The sequence below is a fragment of the Monodelphis domestica genome, chromosome 1 (genome assembly GCF_027887165.1).
Source record: "Monodelphis domestica isolate mMonDom1 chromosome 1, mMonDom1.pri, whole genome shotgun sequence".
Lineage (NCBI taxonomy): Eukaryota > Metazoa > Chordata > Mammalia > Didelphimorphia > Didelphidae > Monodelphis > Monodelphis domestica.
In genome coordinates, this window is record NC_077227.1 from 503,214,679 (window position 1) to 503,241,822 (window position 27,144).

Sequence of the window (27,144 nt, forward strand, 5' to 3'; positions counted from 1 at the left end):
TACACAACCAAAAATAATGTTGGGATGGAACTGAATGGAATGGCATTGATGATTGTATTAAGATGGTCTTAAAATTCGCCAAGCTGATCATTCTTTTTCACTTTTTTTTTTCTAGAAATAATTCTGAAAAGTGTCAAGAATGATGAATTGGTGGATGGACAAATTTTGCTTTAGACCAATTTCAACTATTGGCTTTCTCTACAGTTGTGGATAAGGTCTGTTCTTCTGGGCACCTTATTTTTTCCTCTGAAAAACAAAAGGATTAGACAAGCTAAGTACTGAGATCTTTTATCTCTCTCAAAGGTCAGTCCATCCCGAGTTTTGTGCGAGCATGAGGTTAGAGGTGATGATGGTAGACTAGAAGGAAGTGACTCATAGCAAGTCCTTAGGCCTTCAGTTCAGGAGAACAACATCTTATAATATAGTTGACCCATGATTAGGCAAACCACAGAAAGGACAAGAAATGCTTGTCCCAAACTCTTTTAAGGTACAGATTGTCTTCTACTTCCTTGTAGCCATTGTTTGTAACTGGCACAAGGCTGTCATAGATTTGAAGATTCTCAGATTTGAAGAGATTTTAGGTTGGAATAATAGTGGAAAAGTAAAAAGAAAAAAAAATGCAGAGGTAGGGAAAAAGGTATTGTTGCTAAAAGAGGAATGAAGGCATAGAAAAAAAAATAGTAGTCTCTGCTGATATCTGGAATAAAGTTCATTGGATTATAGGTCTAGAAGGTTAGTCTAATCCTCTCATTTTATAGATGAAAATGAAGAAATTGAGAACTAGGCACATTAAGTGAATTTTCCAAGGCCTCTCAGATAGTAAATGGTAGAGACAAGATCTGAACCCCAAATCCTTTCTAACATACCACATTGCCTCCTACTGTATTGCTCATATAATAGAAATATCAAAAATAAAGTCCCAACTTGGGACTGCCAAGTCCCAACATATTTGAATAAGTATAGAGACCAGCTGTGATTTCACTGGAACAGGGAAATCCCTGATGAAGGGGGACCAATGGAAGTTAGCACTTTCTCTGCAACTTGGAGTTTTAGAGAGTTGTTTAGAGCACATGGGGATTAAATGACTTGTCAGGCTCACTCAACTGGTATGTGCCAGAATTATAACTTGAACCCGACTCTAAGCTTTGAAGGGAAAGGAAATAAGCATTTTTTGTAACACCTACTATATGCGAGGGATTATGCTAAACACTTTGCAAATACTATCTCCTTTGATTCTCACAACAACCCTTCAAGGTAGGTGCTATTGTTACCCCCAATATTTAGTTGAAGAAACTGAGGCAAACAGAGAGTAAGTGTACCCTTGCCTAGGTCACCTAGCCACTGAATGTCCGAGGTCGGATTTGAACTTAATTCTTCCTGACTCTAGGCTCAGCGCTTTACTCACTTTTAGGTTGGTTCTCTATTCCCTCCAACAAGTTCTAAATGGCCCATGAAATGATGATTTGGAAGAGATTTTAGGTTGGAATAACAGTGGAAAAGTAAAAAGCAAAAAAAAAGGCAGGGGGAAAAGGTATTTTTGCTAAAAGAGGAATAAAGGCATAGAAAAAAATAGTCTCTGCTGATGTTGGGAATAAAGTTTGAGGGATTATGGGTCTAGAAGTTACCTCAATTTGAATACTGCAATTTGAATACTGTAGTCAAATCAATGAAAAAAAATTCACTAAGCATTGATTATGTACACGGTGTTATTCAAGGTAATCATACCTAGAGAACCCACAGGCCCTGCCCTCAAGCAGCTAACAGTCTGGGAGGGGGGGTAGTGGTAGATACTATGGAAAATGTAATGCGGGTGCTAAAATCACTAATAAGGAGAGAAATGTAAATGAAAGCAGCTCTAAGGCTCTACTTCATGACTATCAGACCAGTCAAATTGACACAAATGGAAAACGACAAATATTAGAAGAGCTGTAAGGAAACAGGAACAATTTATCTTGTGAATAATAGATGTGTATAATTCATGATGAATTTATTGAATGTCAGGAGATATACTCAGATCTGTACTTTAAGACTATTTTGGTCACAAATCTATTTTCTAATCTCTACAGAGATTGTTACTGATCTAATTGTTGCCCCAAGCTATAAAGTAATTTCTAAGAAGAAAATGTTGTGAATATGTGAATTGATCCAGTCATTCTGGAAAGCAATTTGTGAAGAGGCCCCAAGAGTTACTAAACTGCATACCATTTAGCCTGGTGATGCCACTGGTAGGCCCATGTTCTGAATATATTTTTTTTAAAAAGAGAGGAAAAAACTCTATAAAAAAGTATGGAAGTTCTTTGTGTGGTGGCAAAGAACTGGAAGCTAAGGGGGTGCTTATCAATTAGGGAATATCTGAACAAATTATGGTAGAGAAATATAATGGAATAATATTCTTGGGCTATTAAACATAATGAAAGGAGTATTTTTAGAGAAACCTAGGAAGACTAGTATACAGGGTAAAGTGAACAGAACCAGGAGAGCAATTTATTTATTAACAGAAACATTACAAAAATGAATAAGTGGAGGCAACTGGGTAGCTCAGTGGATTGAGGGTCAGATCTAGAGATGGGAGGTCCTAGGTTCAAACCTGGCCTCAGACACTTCCCAGCTGTGTGACCCTGGGCAAGTCACTTAACCCCCATTGCCTAGCCCTTACCACTCTTCTACCTTGGAACCAATACACAGTACTGATGCTAAGATGGAAGGTAAGGGTTTAAAATAATGAATCAGTATAATGCAAGGTAAATGTAATAGGGGCAGAGGAGCCATGCAAAACACTCTAGGAAAATCTGAGAAAGAAGAGAATGCTTTTAGCTTGAGAATAAGAAGAGGATTCTAGAGAAGCTAAGCCCTGAAAAAAAAAGAGGGATTTTATGAGCTAGTGCTGAGGTGGGAGTGAAATTCAGATGGACAAAGTTCAAGAATAAGGGGAGGACAGTTCAGGTTCCATGGTATAATAGAAAGAGTCCTAGATGGAAAGTCAGGGAGATCTGGGTTCAAATAGTCCCTGTGACACAGATAAAAACGAATAAGTGTCACAGGGACTATTGTGGTGAAGTTAAATTGGATAATCTCTAAAGTCCTTTCCGGATAGCTGGGAATCAGATTTGGAAGAGTTTTAGATGACAAACTAGCAAATTTTTGTTTCATCTTATAGGCAATAGGAAGCCACTGAAGGATTTTGAGCAAGAGGAGAGACACTCAGAAATGTACATTAAGGCTATTTTGGGCAGCTATGTAAAAGATGAGTAAAGAGGCTAGAGGTAACGTGACCCTCCTGTTAACTCCCTTTCTGGAGGCTATTAGAAAAGTCCAGGCAAGGAGTTGATGAGGGACCAAACTAGCTATGTAAGCAAAGGGAAGAAGATGGACTTGAGAGATATTATGGAAGATGATTGGCAAGATTCTGCAGGTTAACTGAAAAGGATGAGAAACATTCAGACAAACTCCAAGATCATAGTATTTCAAGCTAGAAAGACTTTGAAAGATAATCAAGTCAAACCTTGAAATATTTTGGAATCAGGTTTATGCTTTACTCTCCCTCATTTCTTACATGGCCAAATCCTGTCAATTTAGGTGATTAAAATGAAATGTTTTGACCCAGCGTTCTACTCGTAAGTAACAGAATCAGAATTTAAATCCATGTCCTCTAACAGAAAATGCACTGTTTTCCACCCCATTTTGCCATAGTTTAAAAAAAATCTGATAGGGAAGTTACTAGTGGGGCAGCTAGATGATACAGTGGATAGAACTCTGGAGCTGGAGATAGAAAGACCTGAGTTCAAAACCAGTCTCAGATTCTTATGTGTGACCTTGGACAAGTCATTAATCCGTTTGCCTCAGCTTCATTATCTGTAAAATGAAGATGTCCCAAGGTTGTTGTAAGGATAAAATGAAATTTTATCTGTAAAATACAATGCAACTCTTATAGAGCTATATAAATGCTACCTATTATTATTAGTTCTATCAATGGAAATAGAGTTGTTAGGAAGAAAGCTGAGTTTAATGGGGGAAATGGTGAGATCTGTTTTGACCAGAGTTATATACCAGGTGCTTATTAATGGTTGAATGAATGATTGGATGATCTAAGGCAGGCTGACTTCATATAGGTTATGTTGTTTCTAGCAAGTATATGACATGGGAACACTATACTTAGAATTCTCTCTGCTGCCTATTCCTTTAGCTGTTTGCTTTCTGTCAACCTGTTCCCCAGAAGAGGGAGAGCATAATGGATCCTTAACAGCCCACACAGATCTAATTTAAAACTCAAGTGGCTTCAGGTTTCCATAGAGTACACGCATCTAGTGACCATGAGTGCCCACTACTATAGGCTAGGAACTCGGAGTTCCTGGGCTGTCAACCTGAACTGGAACATGGAAGTGGTTTCTGAGATGAAGAGGTAGCTTCTAGGAAGCAGTTAGATGAAGAACCTGAAGACATGTGTGCATAGGCAGCGGGGAGGGGGAGATGCTAAGGAAGAGGGGCAAAGGCCTCAGAAAAGAAGATAGAAGGGCAACACAAATGACTGAATGAAATGGAAGGAAGAAGAAATGGAGGAATAAACAGAAAGGAGGGAAATAGAGAGGAAAATGAATTAAACAGTATAGTAGTGGGAAAAGGCTAGCTTGGGAGTAAAAGGACTTCCTTGAATTTAACACTCAGCTTTGCTACTTGGTACTAGTCTGGCCTTGGGGGAACCACTTTACCTCTATGGGACTTAGACTTCTTATCTGTCCTCAGAGATCCTACTCAACCTTATGATCTATGGATCATATGGATCCTTTTCAAAGGGTCTATGATACTTTGAAAATCCAGGGGAAAATGGGGAAAGAGAAAAAAATGGAAGGATAGAGAAGGCATATTGGGAATAGCCTAGCAACATCCCTACCCGAGTATATCCTTCATTCAAGTATTTGTCTGATCTTGTCCCCTCCACATGCTTAAAAAACCCCAGTGACCTTCATAATAAAATTAAAAAACCTCTGTTTGGCATTCAAATTCCTCCATAACCTAGCCCTATCCTATCTTTCCAATCCTTACCTCTATGTGCTCTTTGATCTAGCAGCACTGACCTTCTAGCTATTCTCTGAATAAGACACTCCATCTTTCAGCTCATGGCATTTACTTTGGCTGTCCCCCATTATTGGAATACTCTTCTGCTTCATCTCTGTCTTCTGGTTTCCCTGACTTCCTTTAAGTCCCAACTAAAATTCCATCCTCTATAGGAAACGTTTCCCAATCTCTCAATTCTAATTCCTTTCCTCTATTGTTTATTTCCAATTTATCTAGTATATAGCTTGTTTGTATGTAGTATTTGTATGTTGTATCTTCCATTAGATTGTGAAATCGTTGAGGTCAAAGTCAGTCTTTTGCCTTTCTTTGAATCTCCCGTACTCAGGACAGTGCCTGGCACATAGAAAGTACTTAATACATTTTCCTGAGATATTGAGAGAGACAGTAGAATCTAATGAAAAGATTTCCTGGAGCCACAATTCATTGGATTTTGTTAGAATTTGAGGGAACTTTAAGGATTATCTAGTCTGATACCCTTATTTGATATATGAGGAGATTAATGCCAATAAAAGAGAAATTACTTCCTCAAGGCTACAAAGGGGTGAATTGCAGAATCAGGATTCAAATTGATTTTCTGTCTACAGATTCAGAACTAAACCCTAAAGGAAGTTAACAATGTGGAGATAAGCAAGGGGTGCAGCTAATATTTTACTCTTCATATGGTTTAGGCCATAGTGTCATTCAGTAGAAAGAGTTTGTTTGGGGAGGGAGATACTATCCATTGTAGCCATGACTTGTCTGTGATCACACATGTTATTTACATGTGTAAATTCCCACATTGTGCACAGGTCACATATGCCCTTTTTCATCTGTGTTCGTCTATGAATGTTTTTTAAGCATGTTAATTCTTCCCACTGATTGTATGTGCATTTATGAGAAAGAGTACTAAAGGATTATGTTCTATTGCTCCTTTTATATTATTCTATTTCATTAAATGCTTTTGTTTTGGGCTAATTGTATCATCTGGCTGACTGATAAAAACAACCCATCAGTGGGGTCTTGTGAAATTTGTTTTTGACTGAAGATACACATAGCACCTGGGACAATATCTCTTATGAAAGCAACTCAGAAAAAAAAGCTACATATATAACCACTAGGTGGTGCTGTGGGAGTGTACAACATGTTGCCTGTTCTAAATCAGGGATTCATAATTTGAGGTCTATAAAATTAAAAAAAAACATACATATATACATATATTGATAACCATATACTTAGTTGACTTCATAATTCTACATATTTTGTTTTGTGCATTAAAAATTTCATTTTGAGAAGGGATCCATAAGCTTTACCAGACTGCCAAAGGAGTCCATAACCCTTACAAGTTAAGAATCCCTACAAACGTCATCAGGAGGACTTAGATTCAACTCCTATTTAGCATCTCCCAGACTCTTAAGTCATCTAGAGGTGTGCATGTTAGTCTCTTGACTCCAGCTCCAACTATTGGAATATAAGAGAATTTCAGATAAACTCTTTATCAAATGCCACAACAAAAAATACATCATTATCTTAGCAAGCAATTTAATTGGATTAGATATATTGCTAATAAAAACATTACTAGCATGAGCCACAATCTAGATTTCATTTGGTCTCCCTGAGACAGAAAACTGCTCTCTGTCTCTCTGTCTCTGTCTCTCTCTCATACACACACTTCTAGTCCAGAGCATATGATGAGAGAGTTGGATGTCTTTAGATTTCCTACAAGAGATGATATATAAGTGTATTTATATAGCACTTTAATACTTTACAAACATCAACCCATTTTATCCTCACAACAACCCTGTGAATGAGGTATTATTATTATTTTCATTTTTAAAACTGAGATTCTTTTAAAATTATTTCTAAATTTTAACAATAAATTTCCCTATAAGTTTTCCCAAAATTATATGATCCAAATTGTCTCCTACCTTTCTTCACTTCCCCTTCTGGGAGTTGGTAAGCAAATCAATCTGGGTTATACATGTATTATTATGCAAATATATTCCATATTATTCATTTTTGTTAGTGAGTAATCTTATAAAACCAAAATCCCAAAACATATACTCAAATAAATAAGTGATAAATCATACGCTTTCATCTGCATTCCTGTTCCAACAGTTCTTTCTCTGGAGGTGGATAACATTCTTTTCACAAGACTCTCAGAATTGTTTTGGATCATTGCTTTGCTGTTAGTAGCAAAGTCTATTACATTTGATCATTCTACAATATTGCCATTACTGTGAACAATGTTTTCCTAGTTCTGCTCATTTCACTCTGCATCAGTTCATGTAGGTCTTTTCAGCTCTTTCTGAAATCATCCTTTCATCATTTTGTATAGCACAAGAGTATTTCATCAGTAACACAATTTGTTCAGCCGTTCCCCAATTGATGGATATCCCTTTAGTTTCCAATTCTTTGCCACAACAACAAAAAAAGCTGCTATACATATTTTTATTCAAGCAGGTCTTTTCTCATTTTTAAAAACCTCTTTGGGATACAGACCTAGTATTTCAAGGGGTATGCATTCCTTTATAGCCCTTGGGGCATAATTACAAATTGTCCTCCAGAATGGTTGGATCAGTTCACAACTCCACCAGCAATGCATTAGTGTTTCAATTTTTGTCACATCACCTCCAACATTCTTTTACTGTCATTGGCCAATCGGATAGGTGCGAGGTGGTACCTCAGAGTTGTTTTAATTTGCATTTCTCTAATCTAGAGTGATTTAGAACTTTTTTTCATATGTTTATTGAAAACTTTAATTTTTTTTTATCTGAAAACAGCCTATTCATATCCTCTGAGCATTTCTCAATTGGGAATGATTTGGATTCTTATAAATTTGACTTATGTAAGGTGGGAGGAGAGATAATCCACTTTGAGCAAGAGATTAGTCTCTGACAGAGATCAGCTGCAGAGAGAGTGGGGGAGGAGCAAGAAGACAAAACTTTAAGTTCCAGGAGAGAACCAGAAGCTGAAACTCCAACTGGTCACTCACTTCCAGTTCAGAGCCTGAGAAAAGTAGATCTCCTATTCTGGGAGGAAACCCCCCTCTCTCTCTCTCTCTCTCTCTCTCTCTCTCTCTCTCTCTCTGGAGATCAACTGTGTCTCTCCCTGAGTCCCTGGATAGCTCTCACTCAACTCTAAATAACTACAATCAAGAGCTATCAGTGGATACTGTGAACTGGGACTTTGAAGAGAGCTGTCCACAGAGATTCCTTTCAAAGATCTCACTCTCCATCTCTCTTCCTTACCCATCCCTGGATTCCTGTACTCAAGTTAGTTAGTTTAGGAGTAGGGACCAACTGGCTGCTAGCAAGAAGAGGGTTCAAGACTGAGAAGCCTTGAACCCCAAGTCTTTGGAGGGCCAGTTTTCCAGAGGGGCAAGTTGTAGGGCTTCCTGTTCACCCATTTTCCCTGCTTGATACCTTTACCACTCCTTCCCTGTTTGAACCCAAATAATTTATCTTTTTGCTTTAGATTTAGGTCTGGGCCAGTTTCTAACAATAGTAAAGGGGACTAAAGATTTGGGGAGGGTCATACCACTCCCCCAAAAGGGGAGTCAACCTCGGGATCCCAGTGATCCAAACTACCAGACCCAAGGAATAAACATCTCTCCTTGGCTATGGAGTAGCCCCAAGGTCCCAAAGGGAGTTGGCAGTTGGTGTCCCTGAGGAAACCAGAGGCAGAAGAATTCATCTTACACCTCAAGAATAGCTTGGACCTCAAGGGGGCATTGTGTCATCTTACTAAGGCTTTCCACACTAGTTCTTGTCCTCCATCTCCCAGAACCATTCTCTGAGGAAATATACTCGCTCATTCAAGGAGACAGGACTTGGCTATCTCCCCCCAAAAGAAAGAGAGGGGAAGAACAATCTCTCAACCTTTTCTCCCCATTTCCCTCTCTCCCTCCATCCTCCTTGTTCCCTTTTAGTCCCTATATTACACTTAGTTACTTATATATTTGAGAAATGAGACCTTTATCGGAGAAATTTGTTATAAAATTTTTCCTCCAGTTTATTGTTTCCCTTTTAATCTTGGTTACATTGGTTTTGTTTGTACAAAACCGTTTAAATTTAATATAATCAACATTATTCGCTTTACGTCTTGTAATGTTCTCTATCTTTTGTTTGGTTATAAATTCTTCCCTTCTCCATAGATCTGACAGGTAAACTATTCTATGTTCCCTAATTGCTTATAATATCACTCTTTACATTTAAATCATATACTCATTTTGATCTCATCTTGGTATAGGGTATATTAAAAGTAAATATAAGTTGGATGGGGGAAGGAAAGTAATACAGAGGGATGAACATATAAATATAGACTTTATTAACAGATAAGGGTAAGGGTTTGGGAATGAGGGGAAAAGCATCTGACAATTAACCTAGCTATTAAATCCACTATCTAAATACTCTACTCTAAATACCTAAGTTTCCTAAGGGTAGTCCAACAGGGAATCAGATTTCTCACACACAGAGAGTCTTTGGTGGTTCAGGTACAGGGATCCAGCTGAGTTCTCAATTGTCCCAGGGAAAAGAGAGTTTCTCCAAGTTTCACTCTGTCTACCAGAATGTATGGATATGTCCTCTCAACCTTGTATAGTGGAATTAAAAGAGGCTGCTTGCTAGCTGTCCAGAAGAGTCCAGGAGAGATCAGATTTTCACCTTCCAGGCTTCAACTTCAGGCTCAGTGAGTCTGTTGGGGAACTGTCTCTTCAACAGTTTAGAATCCTGTCAATCATTCCTTGCATAAGTTTTATTCTCCTTTGCTACAGGGTGTGAGATATTGATCTAAACCTAATTTTTGCCATAGCATTTTCCAAATTTCCCAACAGTTTTTATAAAATAGTAAGTATATTATCTCCATTTTTCAAAAGAGACGAGTAAAAGGTAGAGGCAAACAGCAGTTAAGCAACTTGCTGGGGACACACAGTAGTGGCTAAGGCTGAATTTGAACTCAGATCTTCCTGACTCCAGATCCAACATGTTATCCACTACATCACCTAGTTGACATCATCTTTATAACTTTACACTGGAATGAGATCACTGTGCTAACATTCATGATCATACCAGCATGGGAATATAAGAGCAAGTTCACTCCCTCAATTGTTCTCCTGAATTTTAGAATTCACCATAATCTGATTATGTCTCTTCTTGTACTTCCCAAAGGTACTGCTTAAAAGAAAATAAAACAAAACAAAAAACCAACCCTAGCACCCTTATGGTATTGTATGACTATCACAACTCTAATGCTAGAAGCAGTTGGGCGAAAGGCAGAGCTCAAACTACCATTTTCTCTCCATGGCCCAGTTCTGCTTTCCTTTCTTTCTTTTTTAAATTAAAAAATTCTTAATTCAGAAATTAACACACATCAAATAAAACAAGCCTTTCCATATACAAAATATAACAAAAAATGATTATATATAAAATTGTTCCTATTACATACATCTTGGTTTTCCCTTTAAATATATAAGTTCAACATATCACTTTCACAATTGCCCTATTTGTCTTTTCTTCTGTCCTTCCTCCTATTTTATTTTGCATATTAAAAATGTTTTATTGATCTTCTTTTCTTTCTTTTTTTTGGGCAACATTATCCATTCCCTGCCACCCCCTCATTCCCAAACTGAAAAAGAAAGAAAACCATATCAATGTAATAAATATGCATAATCCAGCAAAATAAATTCCCACTTTGGTTATGTCTACAAGTCTACAAGTATGTCATGTTTTATTTTGCATTTTGAGTTTATCATTTCTTTAACTGGAAGTGGGGAACATGCTCCATCAGCAGTTTCTGGAATTGTAGTTGGGCATTGTGTTGATCAGAGTTCTTGAGTTGTTTTCCTTTTCCTTTTCCTTTTCCTTCTCCTCCTTCCTTTAAAAAAATCCTTACCTTCTATCTTAGAAACTTATGAACAGTAAAGTGTAGGCAATTGATGTTAAGTGAATTGCCCAGGGTCATAGAGCTAGGAAGTGACTGAGGTCAGATTTGAACCCAGGATCTCCTATCTTCAGGGCCTGGTTCTTTTATCTACTAAGCCACCTAGCTGCCCCTTCAGTTGTTTTTCTTCATAATGTTTATAGATTGTCCTTCTGGTCTTATAAACTGCATTTTTATATAAATTTATGCATGTCTTCCCAAAGTTCTCTGAAACCATATATTTGTAGTTGCTCATGGTGCTATAATATTCAATTACATTTTTATGTCAAAACTATCATAAATATGTCATAAATATTTTTGCACAAGCAGACCCTTTCCCATTTAAAAAAAAATCTCTTTAGGATATAGACCTAGTAGTGGTATTACTGATTCAAAGGATATGCATTTTTAATAGACATCCAAATTGCCCTCCGGAAGGGATGAATCAAGAATTGCATATTTCTAATCTTTGACTATCATTTCATGTTCTTATAAATGTAACCAACTTCTTCTATATTTTGGATATCAGATCTTTATTAGAGAAACTTCCTGCAAAGATGTTTTTTTTTAATTGGATAACTATTTCCCTTTTAATTTTAATTGCATTGGTTTAATTTGTGTAAATAAAATTGCCCATTTTGTCTTCCATGATCCTTTCTATCTCTTGTGTGGTCATGGATTCTTAAATAGAATTAATAAAGTATTTCCTTCATTGTTATTCAAATTTGTGTGTGACCTTTTATGTCTACAGAATATATCCATTTGGGTGCTTGTCTTGGTATATGTTATGAGGTTTTGATCTACACCTCATTTCTTCTAGACCACTATTCACTTTCCCCAAAGTTTTTGTTAAATAGTGAGTTCACAATCCAGTAGTTGTGGTATTTGGATTTATTGACCACTATGTTGCTGTAATAATAGTAGCTAGTATTTATAATAGTGCCTTATAAAATATATTGTCTCATTTTATATTCATAATAAATCTAGGATTATTATCTCAATTTTATGAGGAAACTAAGGCAAAGAAAGGTTAAATGACTTGTCAAAGCTCTTATGGCTATTATGTATATGAGGCAGAATTTAAATTCAGGTCTTCTTGACATCAGGCCCTGTTCTTCATTCACCAATCTGTCATGGACAAAGTCCACCCTTGCCCACGACTCCAGGGTATCCGGACTGGTGGCGAACGATCAGTCAACAAAAATAACAAACAGAAGACAGCTTAATCATAACAGCCATGGGATTGCTTTGCATCTGATAGCTGCTCCAACATTCCCAGGCTTGGAATTTATTTTTATATCCATATTCTTGGCATGCAGATACACAAAATCAAAGAGAGATAATTGGAAGTGATACATTAACTTTTAATACATCACTTGATTAACATTCTATATTTTTGTATTGTGATTACAGACAGAATACAAGATACATGATTCATCATATTGAAGCTTAGTGTACCTGTACTGTACCTGTATGTATTGTATGGGCCTCTATGATTTATTTGTGTGCTGGCTTCATGAGAAAGTTTTGGGCTTGGCCTGTAGCTGTGGTTTTGCTGGGAATTATGTACCTAAGTAAAAGTTAACCCATGATAGTCTTTTTGGGATTGGGTTTGAGGGTCTGATCTTTTGGTGATGTTTTGGGGAATAAGGATATATGTATTTTGCTCTTGCATTATTTCTTTTTAGACTAGAGGGAATAATAATCATGTCAATTCATAGGTAAGGGGTATTGATGAAAGAAGTAATGCAAGGGGGATAGAGTGGGCAGTCACATCTCGCCAAGGACCATTCTGTGGTCCCCCCAGCTACCATGCATGACTCTGTCAAGGCGTCGTGGACTGATGGCCCCCAGCACCAATCCACTTAACTGTGCCTACTATGTCTGCTTCTATATGTTGTTTATCTAATCTATCCCACTGATGAACCTATTTTTTTAACTATTACTAAGTAATTTTGATGTTCTGCTTCACTTTCCAAAGGCTTGAATATAGGGAGTGTTTTCTGCACTTCCATTAGCCTATAAACCCATCAAATGAATTCAACTCTAGACTAAGGAAGCACCACCAGTTGCTTTCTCAGTGTTTAACATGGTGCCTCACACAGAGGAGCCACTTAATAAATTCTTGCTGACATTCCTCAGCTTGCCCATCTGTGTCTTACTCTGTCTGAGAGTGTAGCCTTAACTACTTTGCAGCTGCTATGTGCAAGACCCTGTGCTAAGCACCATGGAAGACATAGAGATGAACAAGATACAATTCCTACACATTGGAATCTATTAGGGGGCATAGAGACATGTGTACTTCTACAATATGACAAGACTTTAAGAATCAATGATTTAATAAGGGTGGTTATTTTCCTAACAACAGAATAAAAATGTCTCCATTGTTTCTCCTCTCTCCTTTAGTAGCCTTCATGTCTTACTGTGTCCAAGTTTCACCATTTTGTGGACAACCTGGCAATGAAATTTTCTAAACTTATTCTCAGATAACAGGTATGTAGTCTGTCTCTGGGCCCATACTAGCAGTCTTTCCTGTTTGGAAGACCTTTCATAGATTGAAGTCTGCTGGTATAGCCTTAAAGAACCATGAAGAAGCTCCTTACCATGAAAAGGCATTGGAGGATAACATTGGGAGGGAAGACATATACATAAATATTTCTAATCTCATTTCATAACATTCTCTTCTGCATACATTCTATGAACTAGACAAACGGAGGAAGTGTGATGCAACAGGAAACAGGAAGAATGTCAGATGTGGGGTCAGAGAACATGGGTTCAAGTCTTGGCTCTACCACTTGCTATCTCTGTGTTTTAACTTTTCTGGGAAAATGAGGAAGTTGGACAAAGTAATTTCTAAGGTCCCTTGCAGTTCTCAATATGTAATCTGCTGATCCTTTGATTTTTTTTTTATGAAAAAACATTTAAAATTATCTAGCATTTCCCTCCTCTTTTACTTTCTGCCATGCACTGGGGGAGAAAGAAAGGAAGGAAGGAAGGAAGGAAGAAAGAAAGAAACCAAAAGAAGAAAGAAAGAAAGAAAAGGAGGGAGGGAGGGAAGAGGAAGGAAAAAAGAAAAGAAGAAAAAAGAAAGGAAGGAAGGAAGAAAAGTATAAAGGAAGAAAGGAAGGAAGAAAGAAGGGGAGAGAGGGAGGGAATAAGAGAGAAAAAAGGAAGGAAGAAAAAAGGAAGGAAGAAAGAAAAAGAAAGAAAGGGAGAGAGCCCTTCTGCAGTATAAGCAGTGTCAAGCAAAAAAAATTCCCACATCAGTCATGTCCAAAAATGTCTGTCTCATTCTGCAGATTAGTTCATCATCTCTATGTCATGAGAATAACCACTGTTCTCTAGAATCATGGTTAGTCATTGACTTAATCACAATCCTTAAAACTTTCAGAATTGTTTTTTACACTCTTAATATTGTAGTATATATTAAGAATTCTCTGACCCTTAAACATATCCAGCACTCTCGTGTTTTTAGACTTTTGTTGATTCTGCTCTATATGTTTAGAATGCTTGCCCAATTCTCCCTTTATTTGTTGAATTTCTAGTTATCCTTCAAAATCCCTTTTACCTGACAGCCCTCAAAGAAGAACCTATTGATCTGATTGGAAATGACATTCTCCTTCAGACTTGACATGGTAGTTTATTTTGTATCACCCTAATGCATTTAACATATCTGTGTGTGTGTGTGTGTGTGTATGCATGTGTGTGTGTGTATTATATTTCTTTGTAGCTATTCCAGGGAGGTCTGAGCTTCAGTAGATCCTACCAATTTGAAAAATGTGTGAGCATGGACTCTGAGCTGAAGTATGTCTATCACCTAAGGATGAGCTGAGCTCTCTGAAGATCTATTCACATTGGCTTCAAGGTGACAAACTTTTCTTTCTGTTCAGAAACAAATTTGTTGGTATTTTTTGTTTTTAATATCACCTATAGTCCCAATATCTTTCTCCCTTTTCCATCACCCCTCACACCCTCCCTTCTATTTACCCAAAGATCTGCCTTTTATGAAAAAGAATAACAAAGGGGGGATAAAAGTCCCATAAAACTAACTAATGCATCATCCAGATCTGTTATTGTTATAATTAGTGTCCCATATTTAAGATGTTCCACCTCAGCAAGGAAAGGAGAGAAGACAATTCCTCTTTGAGCCCAAGCTTAATCATTAGAATCCCACAGCATTCAGTTTCACTTGCTTGGTTCTTATTTTTTCTATACACATTGTCATAGCCATCACACAACTTTCCTGCTTTTTGATGACTACATCAATTCATTTAAGTCTTGCCATGCATCTCTAATATCTAGCATATTCACCCTTTCTTTCCATGCAGGCAGTTCTATTATATTCCAGCACTGTGATGACTTCCTGTTGCCTACTGTAAAACTCACAATAACTGTCAACCAAAACATGGAAGGGCTGGGGTTTGTGTTGGTAAAGAGAGCACTGACATGGACAACATCAGAAATCCTTGAAGTGCTAATATATGTGGAACCATCTGTATTTATCTCATCCCCCCAAAGAGTCTGAACTACATGTGAGGAGAAATAAATATCTTATCTATCAGTACCTAGGACAGAGCTCACTAGGCAGCAGGCACTTAAAAAAATTGACATAATTATCAGCTATAATTCCAAAGAACTCATGATGAACATGATACCCAGCTACCACTCCTGATAGGTGATAGACTCAGAGTGCAGACTGATGTATATTTTTTCCAGACACGACCAATGCGGGAATTTGCTTTGTTTGACTCTATATATTTATAACATATTTTATTTTTCTCGCTTTCTCAATGGGGAAAGGGGCCAGAGGGACAAGTAAGAGGAAGAGAATGCGAACCTACAAATAAAATAGCATTTATTTTTTAAAAATGTTGAAATTACAAATTGTAATATAAAGGGAAAAGATAGAGTGACATAAAAAGGGAGATATGAAGTATCATGGGGTCAAAGATCACAGAAGTAATCATAGAACCTCACAGTTGCAAAGGACCTCAGAGGCAGACTAACCTGCAGCTGAACAAGAATGCAAGAATGCCTTCTTCAGCAAACACAAGTTGTCATTCATCATTATTTAAAGACCTTTAATGTGCATATATGTATGTCTGTATGTGTGTGTGTTAGAATGTATTGTAAAAATAAAATGGTGAGTTATAAAAATAAAATATTTAGATGGAAAAACTGTTCCAATATAGGTTCAAAACTGTTCAGATACTTTTGATAGATGTAATCAAAAGTATCCTCAGTAATGAGGTGAAGCTCAAATGTGAACTTCATTTCAGGGCCAGGCACAAGGATGCTAAAGAGACTATTATTATAAAAATAAAGTATTTATTGAAATATATAATGATAAATAATGGATTCCTAATTCTAAGGGATTCTAAATCCACCCAAATGAACTCCTAGGTTCCACAAGGAACTGCTTCTCCTGTGTTTCACAGGTTACACTACTCCTCCCTGATCGGATTAACCCAAATTTATACTATCTAAATAAAAACTACCGCTATTATCCTTATAAATCTTAACTTTGCCTTCAAATTATAAACTAGCAAAGGCTAGCTGGTTGAGTCTCAACAAGAATCAAGTTAGGATTCTGAGTCTTAACAGACTCAGAGTCCCAACCAAAGACCAGGTTTTTCTTTGGTCTTCTCAGAGTTAAACCATCTATAAAAAACCACAATAGATATTCAATAGTATTTCCCAAGTTGGGAAAGGAAAACATTGAGCTCCTTCAGGTTTTTCCCTCAGACACAGAGAGAGAGACAGAGATAGGCAGAAAGAGAGTCAGACAGACAGACAGACACAGACAGACAGACACAGACAGACAGATAGACAGAGAGAGAGAGAGAGAGAGAGAGAGAGAGAGAGAGAGAGAGAGAGAGAGAGAGAGAGAGAGAGAGAGGCAAAGATGTTACCTCCTCTAGCCCTGAGTCTTTGAGTGTGTGTCTCTGCCAGAGAGAGTAATTGACATAGAAAAATGGTTATAACTGTCAGCAGTTGAAATTAACATGCTCTCTCAGCTCTGCTTCAAATTCCAGGTCTTTTCTCAAGTCAGCCACTGTTCTTCTTATCCCTAAACTAATAAAGCAATACCTATTTTCTAATCTCATCCTTATAGTACCTACCTCCCAAGATAGCCCATTCCATTTTGGGATGCCTTTAATTGTTAGAAAGATTATTCCTGGCATTGTAACTAAATGTACTTTTTGGGGAATTTCTGCCCTATTACTCCTTTAAAATTAATTATTATTTTTATTTAAAAAATTTATTTTCTGCTTTGAACCAATGTTTTAGGACTATGTATTGGTTCTAAGACAGAATAGTGCTAAGATATAGCCAAAAATTACACAGTTAGGAAGTATCTGAGATCAGATTTGAACCTAGGACCTCCCATTTCTACATGTGGTTCTCTATCCACTGAGGCATCTAATTGCCTCCCTATCTTCCATTTTAGAATCAATATGGTGTATTGGTTCCAAGACAAAAGAGTGGTAAAGTCTAGGCAATGAGGTTAAGTGCAGGCTCACATAGCTAGGAAGTGTCTGAGGTCAAATTTGAACCCAGGATCTCCCATCTGTTGTTCTGGCTCTCAATTCACTGAGCCCCAAAATTGCATCCCTGCCTATTAATCTTAATTCTTCCTTGAGAGGCTAAAGAGAATAAACGTAATCCTTATTACCTGTAGGACCTTGGGCAAGTATTTTAACTTTCTCTGGGCCTTCATTTCCATATCTATAAAATGAGAGGTTTGGACCAAATTGTCTCTAAATTCTCTTCTAGCTCTAAATCTATGAACTTTTGCTCTTTCTTCTATAGGATAGCTCTTAAAATACTTCAAAATAGCTATTGCATCTTCCCCTGAGTCTTTTCTTCTCTAGACTAAACATTCCCAGTTTCTTCAACTAAGTTTCATATGGCATTGACTCAAGGTCCTTCATCATCCTGATTGTCCACTTTTGGACATTTTTCAGCTTGTTAATATTCTCATAAAAATGTGGCATACATAAGGGGGCACTTGGGTGTCTCAGTGGATTGAGAGCCAGGCCTAGAGAGGGGAGGTCCTGGGTTCAAATCTGATCTCAGACTAGTTGTGTGACCTTGGGCAAGTCACTTAACTCCCATTGACTAGCCCTTACCACTCTTCTGATTTGGAGCCAATACACAGTATTGACTCTAAGATGGAAGGTAAGGGTTTAAGGAAATGCAGCATACAAGGGGGCAGCTGAGTGGCTCCATGGACTGAGAGCCAGGCCTAGAGGCAGGAGGTTCTGAGTTTAAATCTGGCTTCAGATACTTCCTAGCTGTGTGGCCCTGGGCAAGTTACTTCACTCCCACTGCCTAGCTTTTATTGCTCTTCTGCCTTAGAACCCATACACAGTATTGATTCTAAAATCGAAGGTAAGAGGTTTTGTTTTTTTTTAATGTAGCATACAGAATTAAATATAATACTTCAGATGTGGTAGGAGCAGGGCAAAATATAGTGGGTTTCCTTATTCTAGGAATACTTTTTTTTAATGTAGTCTAAGACTGTATTAATGCTCTTTGGCTGCCATATCACACTGAGCTTTCAGTTCACTAACACCTCCCTTGCCCTCCACCAATCTTTCTTCTGAAAAATTGCTGTCTAATCACACTTTTCCCATCTTTTACTTGTAAGGGTAAATTTTTGAACCCAAGTGTAAGACTTTACATTTATTCTTATTAAATTTCATCTTATTCAATTTAGTCCAATGTTCTAGTTTTTCAAGAGCTTTTTGGATCCTGACCAACATCCAATATGTTAGAGAAGTGATGTAATTGCAGAATGCATTTCCTTCTGGGCAATGGGCACTGACTCAGGAGCTCCTGACTTAGTGAGCTCATGAGGTTGCCACTAGAACTGGAAATGCCCATTTCTCAATATTGCTATCACTGACCTGGGTTTAGAGAAGAGAGCACAAAATAGAAAAGGGAACCAAGGATCTGCGGCACAGACAGGCTCACCTCTTCAAAAACACGTGCTTGCTGCCCTGTGTTTGTAGCTGCCATGGCTGCTAGGATGCAGAGTGCGTACCGGTGAGAAATTGCCTTCCTCTTTGTGATAAAAGTCTAAGGGAAGGGTTACTACCTGAGTCCAAGTGCCACGCTCAAAGGAGACACTGCTTTATAAGAGCATGGAAGCTATCTCTCTTCACTTCTTACAACTCCCAGAGTGAGTACGCATCCTCCTGGTTCAGCTGCTAACTCTCTTTCACCTTGACCCCAGTCACAGAAACCAATAAAGGATTTCTGCATCATCTCAGCATGCATATTTTTCAGAAATGTCATTGAGTCAATAATCTTTTTATAGGATTATATATATAACATATATTTATATATATAATTTATATATTTTATAGGGTTATATATATATAGGATTTTAGCTAAGACTTAAAGGCAGCCAGGGAAACCAAGAGGAAGAGAAAAAGAGGGAGATCATTCCAGGCTTAGGGACAGTTAGTGAAAATGCCCAGAGCTGAGCTAGAGCATACTTAAATGTCCATAGCATCACAATTCACATCCAACTTCATTGCTCTTGTTATATTCACTCAAGAAAACTTTGAGGTCACATAGGTAGTAAATGTTAAAAGTTGGATTTGAAACCAGGTCCTCTGACTCCGGAGCCAGTGATCTTTCTTCCACCATACCATTCTGTGCTTGATAAGTGTTTATGTTTTTTTCTTTAATTTTTTTAATATTAATTTTTTAAAACTTTGAGTCCCATATTCTTTCCCTCCTTCCCACCCTCCCTCTTTCATTCCCTCCCATCTCTCTTCACTCCTTAAGATTGTAAGTAATCTCATAAGATTTTACATGTACAAAGATATAAAATATTTTTTTCATATTGATCATTTTGTGGGAGAGAAAAAGACAGAGGAGGAAGAGGATTAGATGGAGGAGGAGGAAGAGATGGTGGTGAAATATAGTCTGTTTTGGTCTGCATTCAGATTCTATCGTTTTTTAAAAAAACCCTTACCTTCCATCTTAGAATCAATAGTATGTATTGGTTCCAAGGCAGAAGAATGGTAAGGGTTAGGCAAAGGGGGTTAAGTGACTTGCCCAGGGTCACTCAGCTAGGAAGTGTCTGAGGCCACATTTGAACCCAGGACCTCACATCTCTGGGCCTGGTTCTCAATTCACTGAGCCACCCAGCTGCCCCTCTATCACTTTTTTATTTCTGGAGGAAGTTGGCATTTTTATTATGGGTCTCCTGGGATTATTTTGGATCACTGAGTTGCTGAGAATAACTAGGTAATTCAGAAGTATTCTTCAAAAACATTTCTTCTGGGAACAACTAATTGGCTCAGTAGATTTAGAGCCAGATCTAGAGACAGGAAGTCCTGGGTTCAAATGTGGACTCATATACTTCCTATCTATGTGACCCTGGGCAAGTCACTTAACTCCCATTGCCTAGCTTTTACCACTCTTCTGCCTTGAGTCAATACACAATATTGATTCTAAGACTGAAGGTAGAGGTTAAAAATATATATATTGCTAATTGGAACACTAATTCATTGTTGGTGGAGTTCTGAACTGATTCGACCATTCTGGAGGGTAACTTGGAACTATGCCCAAAGAGCTATAAGACATGCATACCCTTTTATCCTGTAATACCGCTACTAGGTCTGTATCCTAAAGATATTTTAAAAAGGAATGGGGAGGGAAAGACCTACTTGTATGAAAATATTTATAGCAGTTCTTTTTGTGGCAAAGAATTGGAAATTAAAGGGATGTCCATGAGAAATGATGAAGAGGATGATTTCAGAAAGAGCTGAAAAGAACTACATGAACTGATGCAGAGTGAAATGAGCAGAACCAGGAAAACATCATACACAGTAACAGCAGTATTGTGGATGATAATCTGTGACAGACTTAGCTATTATCAGCAATTCAATGATTGAGGACAGTTCTGAAGGACTTATGGCAAAGAAAGCTATCTACCTCAAGAGAAAGAACAAGTGTTGGAGCCAGGAAACAGATCAAAACATACTATTTTTTCCTTTTTGTTTATTTGAGGTTTTTTTTTTTTAAACCCTTACCTTCCGTCTTGGAGTCAATACTGTGTATTGGCTCCAAGGCAGAAGAGTGGTAAGGGCTAGGCAATGGGGGTCAAGTGACTTGCCCAGGCTCACACAGCTGGGAAGTGGCTGAGGCCAGATTTGAACCTAGGACCTCCCATCTCTAGGCCTGACTCTCAATCCACTGAGCCACCCAGCTGCCCCCCTATTTATTTGAGTTTTAAATTGGGGATTTTAGTTTTATATGATTATTCTCTTACAAAATTGAACAATATGGAAATATGTTTTGCATGATGATATGTGTATAGCCTAGATCAGATTGCTTGATATCTCTGGGAGGAAGGAGGGAAGAGAGGCAGGGAGACAATTTGGACCATATAACTTCAGAAAATTTATGTAGAAAATTGTTATTACATGTAATTGGTAAAATAAAATATCATCATTAAATTTAAAACAAGTAAATGCTTATTGAAAGGCTAAAGATATTGCTGTTCCTAATTACAATGCTCTTCTGTTTCTGCTCACCTCACTTTGCATCAATTAATGTAGATCTTTTCAGGTTTTTTCAAAACCATACTGCTCATCATTTCTTCTAGCACAATAATATTCCATTACAATCATATACCACAACTTCTTCAGCCATTCTCCAATTGATGGACACCCCCTCAATTTCCAATATTTTGCTACCACAAAAATTGACAAAAGTTTATTGAATTGAAATGAATGACCCTGTGTCAGAAGTGGTTTAAAGAGGTTTTACTCTGAGGCTCAGAGTAAAAAAAAAGCTTGCCCAAGTACTGAAGCCAATGCTTAATTCTGAATCAAGCTCTCTTTGTTTTCTTTTTTAAGTTTTCCTTTTCTCAATTTTTTTCAAGCTGTCTTATTTGTTTTTTGAATTCTTTTTTGAGATCTTCCAGAGCTGAGTCCAATTCACTGGATTTTTTAGTTTTTTCTTGATGTTCCTTGGGCCTTCTCTGTCCATCTGTTCTTTGTTCTTTATCTGAATAGAAGCTTTCAATTGTAATTTCCTTTTTTATTGTTGCTTACTAATATTTTTCTTCTTTCTCCCTCCTTTTGGGCTGTTCACTTGCTCCTCTGTTTGTTCGCTGGATCTGTTTCTCTTCCTTTCTGCCATTCTACTTTTCGCATTAATAAGTAGAGTATATGTAGAGTGGACAAATGCTCTCTGGTTACAAAGTACTTTTACCATCTCATTTGGTAGATGGGGTATGTATGATTTACTTCAGTACATCAAGGACTGAGAATTCCTTGAGGTAGCTACATGGCACAGTAGATAAAGCACCAGACATGGAGTCAAAACCTGAGTTCAAATGCAGCCTCAGACACTTAATAGTCATGTAACCCTGGACAACTATGCAAACCTGTTTGTCCTGATTGTCTTATCAACAAAATGAGGATAGTAATAACACCTACTTCCTGGAACTTACGTGAAGATCAAATGAGATAATAGCTATACAGAGCTTTGCAAACATTAAAGCATTATATACATGCTAATTATTATTACTGTTATAATTATTATTAGTGTAGGTCTTTCCTTCACTGATTTAGATCATGGCTTTTCTACACTTTAGCAAACTTCTTTATGAGTTACTATCTCCAAAAGCTTCATTCTCTTGTGGCCCAACTTCTATAGATGAATAGAATTTAGTTAGCTTAGTCCCTGGATAACAGATACAATCCATCACTAGTTCCTATTCTAAGCCTTTACAACATGGTAGAACTTGCCAGAGTTGTTGTGGTTTGCTGGCATAACCTTCAAATGCCCAGGACACCTCCATACAATAAAGAGGCACTGGAGGAAGACATTAAGGTAGTGCTGAAAGAGCTTTATCTCCATTTTATAGATGATGAAACTGAAACCTGAAGAGAAGAGACTTGCTGCAGGATGCACAGCTGATATGTGGCAGGACCAGGACTTGATTCCAGGGTTTCTTTCTCAAAGTGCAATGTTTTCTCCTACTACACACCAAGCTGAAAAATAAAAAGTGCATTTTGATACTTTAGTGAATTGATGTTTTCCTGAATATATTGTATTCATGGGTGATACAGAACTAAAGAGTAAACAAAATGGTGGAGGGAGGGGTGATAGAATTAATCTAAAGATAGGAGACATACTTTATTAATATAACTTTGAAAGTGAAGCCAGATATAATCAAATCTGTCAGTCATATTGAGAAGCACTAGCCATGTTCTTAAGGCCCCAAGAAATATCATAAAGGAGAGGTGAATGAAAGGCAAGACACAATCAGTGTCGTCTATAACATCATCATCATTTTTCTTCATGGACTATTTCCAAACATGGCCATTTGGGTCTTTGGTTTGTTTGCTGCTACTTTTTAAAAGTTTAAATTTATTTATTTGTTACATTAAATTTCCCATATATCGCCATTTCTCCCCTTTATACACTACATAAGGCATAATTTTGACCAGAAAAAATTATATATGTATGTTATGCATGTTTCTATTTATCAGTTATTTTTCTGGCGGTGGACATTCAAAGTTGTTCTTCATACAATATGTCTGTTGCTATATATAATATTCTCTTACTTACCTCTTTTAGCTCTTCATATTTCATTTGAGTCTTTCCATTAAAAAAAAATTAACCTTCTCAGGGCAGCTAGGTGACTCAGTGGAGAGAGAGCCAGATCTGGATATAGGACCTAGGTTCAAATCTGACTGAAAATATTTCATAGTTTCATGATCCTGGGCAAGTCACTTATCCCCAATTGTCTAGTCCTCCCTGATCTTCTGCCTTAGAACCAATACTTAGTATTGATTCTAAGAAAGAATGTAAAGGTTTAAAAAAATTAAAATTAACCTGCTCATCATTCCTTGCTGTACAGTAGTATGGTTTAGCCATTCCTCAATTGATGGACATTCCCTCAGTGTCCAATTTTTTGCCACTACTAGAGAGATACTATAAATATTTTGGAACATTTAGGTGCTTTTCCTTTTTTCTGTTGTTGCTACTCTTACAAACAGGTGAACACACCCTATATTAAATGGAAAGATCCTATGGGGGAGAGACAGATTGTGGGGATCAGTCATTTGGTCACTTGGCAAGAATTTAATAAGTGTCTACTACATTCCAGGCACTACCCTAAGTGTTGGAGTTACAAAGAAAGGCAAAAGATAGTCTCTGCCTTCAAGGAGCTTACAATTGACTGGAGGTGACAACATGGAAATAGCTATATGCAAAGAAGATAGATACATGGCAGTGCCTATGGGACTATATAACTCAATTCAACAAATACTTGTTGAATGATTTCTGGGAGGAAGGTTCCATGCTAGGCTTTAAGGATATAAGCACAAAAGAAATAGTCCTTGACCTCCCTGTTGGAGGGATAGAATACATACACAGAAAAATATGACTCAGAACCTATGATTTTACTGATAGACTCATAGTGAGGAAGCTCTCTCAGCTGACACAGAATAGCAACTTACTGGGTTTTTTCCCCCTAATGTGACTTGTCTGGAGCACTAGTTTGTTAAGTAATTCACCCAGAATCACATAGCCAGTGGGCCCAATCTGAACTCAGCTGTCCATTGAGTATATCATGCTACTTCTCATATCATATGGTAAGCAGATAAGCCCAGTAAAATGTGAATTGAGGAAGAAAAGAACACTAAAATTTAGGGGAATCAGGGAAGACTTCAAAGAAGAGGTGACACCTGAGATAACTAGGAAGATAGACAAGATTCTAGGCACAAGGGATGGTATATGTAAATACACAGGATAGAGTATTTTGCTCAAGAACTGATTTGGCCAAGAAGAGTTTACAAAGGAAATTAGTTTGGAATAAAGATGGAAAGGTACACAGGAATTCCATTATGGAGAGTGTGAAATGCAAAGAGGAGTCACTGAAGGTTTTTGAACAAGGAATAAATCCTATTGGAAGGACCAATCCTATTTGGATCTGATAAGAAAAGACAGACCTTGTGAAACAGATAAACAGATAGACACCAGAGGAAGTGGGAAAGAGGAGAGAGAACCTATTAGATGGATGAACAGATACTATCATAAAAATAAATGGGCCCTGTGGAGGTACGTAGATCCTATGAAGATGGATGGAAAGGTCCTACTGTGGGAACAGAACCTATGGAATGAACAGGCATGGAAGTGGGTGAACCCTAATGGGGATGGAGTATTTAAGAAGAGGAAAGAGCCTATGAAGGGGTAGACCCTCTAAGGAACAGGTCAGACAAACCCTAGGAGAGAGCAGGCTCTCTATAGGGTAGAGGTTGAGGGCTGGAACTGGGGTTGATGGATATACCCCACCCTGTCCCTTAAAACTAAAAAAAATCATGTTTGTTTTCCCTCTCCTGTGAGCAAGAACAATTTCACTTCTGGAAAATTGACTCCTCACAGTTTCAGCTGAGTGAATACATTTAGTCCATGAAGGCCTTTTTAATATTTAACTTGAATGAACAGAAGCTAGAGTTGGAAACCAAAATGAGAAGCCTGAAAGCCTGCTAGAATATTTAGCTTGGGCACTGCTGTGGAGGCTGGGAAATCAAGAGCATGGCCATCTCAAGCAGCTCTGTGAACATGGGAGGCTGAAAGGGAAGATGAGAGAAAAGGGGGAAAGAAATATGCACATTCTTCTTTAGCTGCAAGATCTGCTCCTCCAGCTCCCACACAGAACGTTCTATAACTTAACAGTAATCTATGCTTATACGTTAGAGAGGAGAGGAGAAGAGAGTGGGGAGGAATGGAAGGAAGAAAATCAGAGCACTAGGGAGGTTAAATGTGCACTTCAGTTTATACTTGACCAGTCTGGTCAGTAATTCTTCCTCCCACTCTTCTTTTTCCCTTTCTTCTGTTTGTACACCCTCCCTCTCTGTTCTCTTTCTCTTCTTTACTCTCTGTTCCTTGTTTCTCATTCCTTCTCTTCCTGTCTCTGTACCATCTCCCTTTTATTATCTGTCTTCTCTTTCATCCTCTCTACCCCCACTCTTTCTGTCTTTCTGTTAGTTTCTCTTCTCTTCCTCAAACCCTCAACCCTCTCTGTCTATCCTTTTCCTGAATTCTCATCTTTTTAAAATTCACTTCTTGTCTTCTTGCAGTTATTCTCCCATTCATTCTCCCCTTCCATTCTCTCTCTCTCTCTCTCTCTCTCTCTCTCTCTCTCTCTCTCTCTCTCTCTCTCTCTCTGTCTCTCTCTCTGTCTCTCTCTCTGTCTCTCAGTCTCTCTGTCTCTCTGTCTCTCTGTCTCTCTGTCCCTCCCTCCCTCCCTCCCTCTCTCTCTCTCTCTCTCTCTCTCTCTCTCTCTCTCTCTCTCTCTCTCTCTCTCCCTCTGCCTCTCTCCCCATCATCCTTCTCTCTCCCCTCAGTCCTTTTGATATGTTTCGACTTGTTGCTGTGTTTTTCCATAGTAAACTCTTGTCCTGTTGCCAGTACATTATGTTCCTGGTAAGACCCATGACGTCAAATGGTAACTGGCTGGGGGCCAAGGAATGTTGCTGGGAAGGAATGAATGAATGGACTTTCAATTCACATTGTAGTGCTCTGCTCCCTCTCTTGGATCATTTACAGGCTTGAGCTTCTTGATGAAAGTGGTTTCAGTGGGGAGAATTTTTTTTTTTAGTCTGTTAGCTCAGAAAGCTGATGTGTGAACAGCCTTAAGTAACCAAGGTGTGAAGAGAGTGTAGAGCAGGGTTTGGAACTGGCTGGTTAATCTGGTTTAGATTGCTGGGAATGGTATTTAGAATGGTATCAGAAAGAGGAAATATCATTAGCACCCAGAAGCCCAGATTGCAAAGATAGTTTCCAATTTACCCTTGTCATGTAATGTCAGTGTGTAACTGTCTTATTTGTTCAAATAATCATATTCTAAATTGGAATAACTCTTCACTGTCTACTAAGCTCTTTCTGTGTATGTTACCTGATTTGAATCCTCATAGCAAGCTCAGCAGGACTAGAATTTATTTTAATATTTTATAGTATATATTTATATTATATATTTAATTTTATGTCTGTAGGTTTTATGGCTTGCAAAGAACTTTCCTCATGAGAAGAAACTGAGGCACCAAGAGGAGAAGTGACTTGCATAAGATTGTACAACTAAATGTCAGAGACAGGATTTGAAATCAGGTCTTTCCTGTCTCTAAGCCAAATACC

At 37.8% G+C, this 27,144-nt stretch overlaps 1 long non-coding RNA gene across 1 annotated transcript; it reads left to right on the forward strand.

Moving 5' to 3' along the window:
- Positions 1–18,885: 18,885 nt before the first annotated feature.
- On the forward strand, positions 18,886–23,026 carry LOC103096420 (uncharacterized). The gene is made up of 2 exons (XR_458581.3): positions 18,886–19,156; positions 22,868–23,026. It is a non-coding gene; the product is annotated as an uncharacterized LOC103096420 (long non-coding RNA).
- The last annotated feature ends 4,118 nt before the right edge of the window (positions 23,027–27,144 follow it).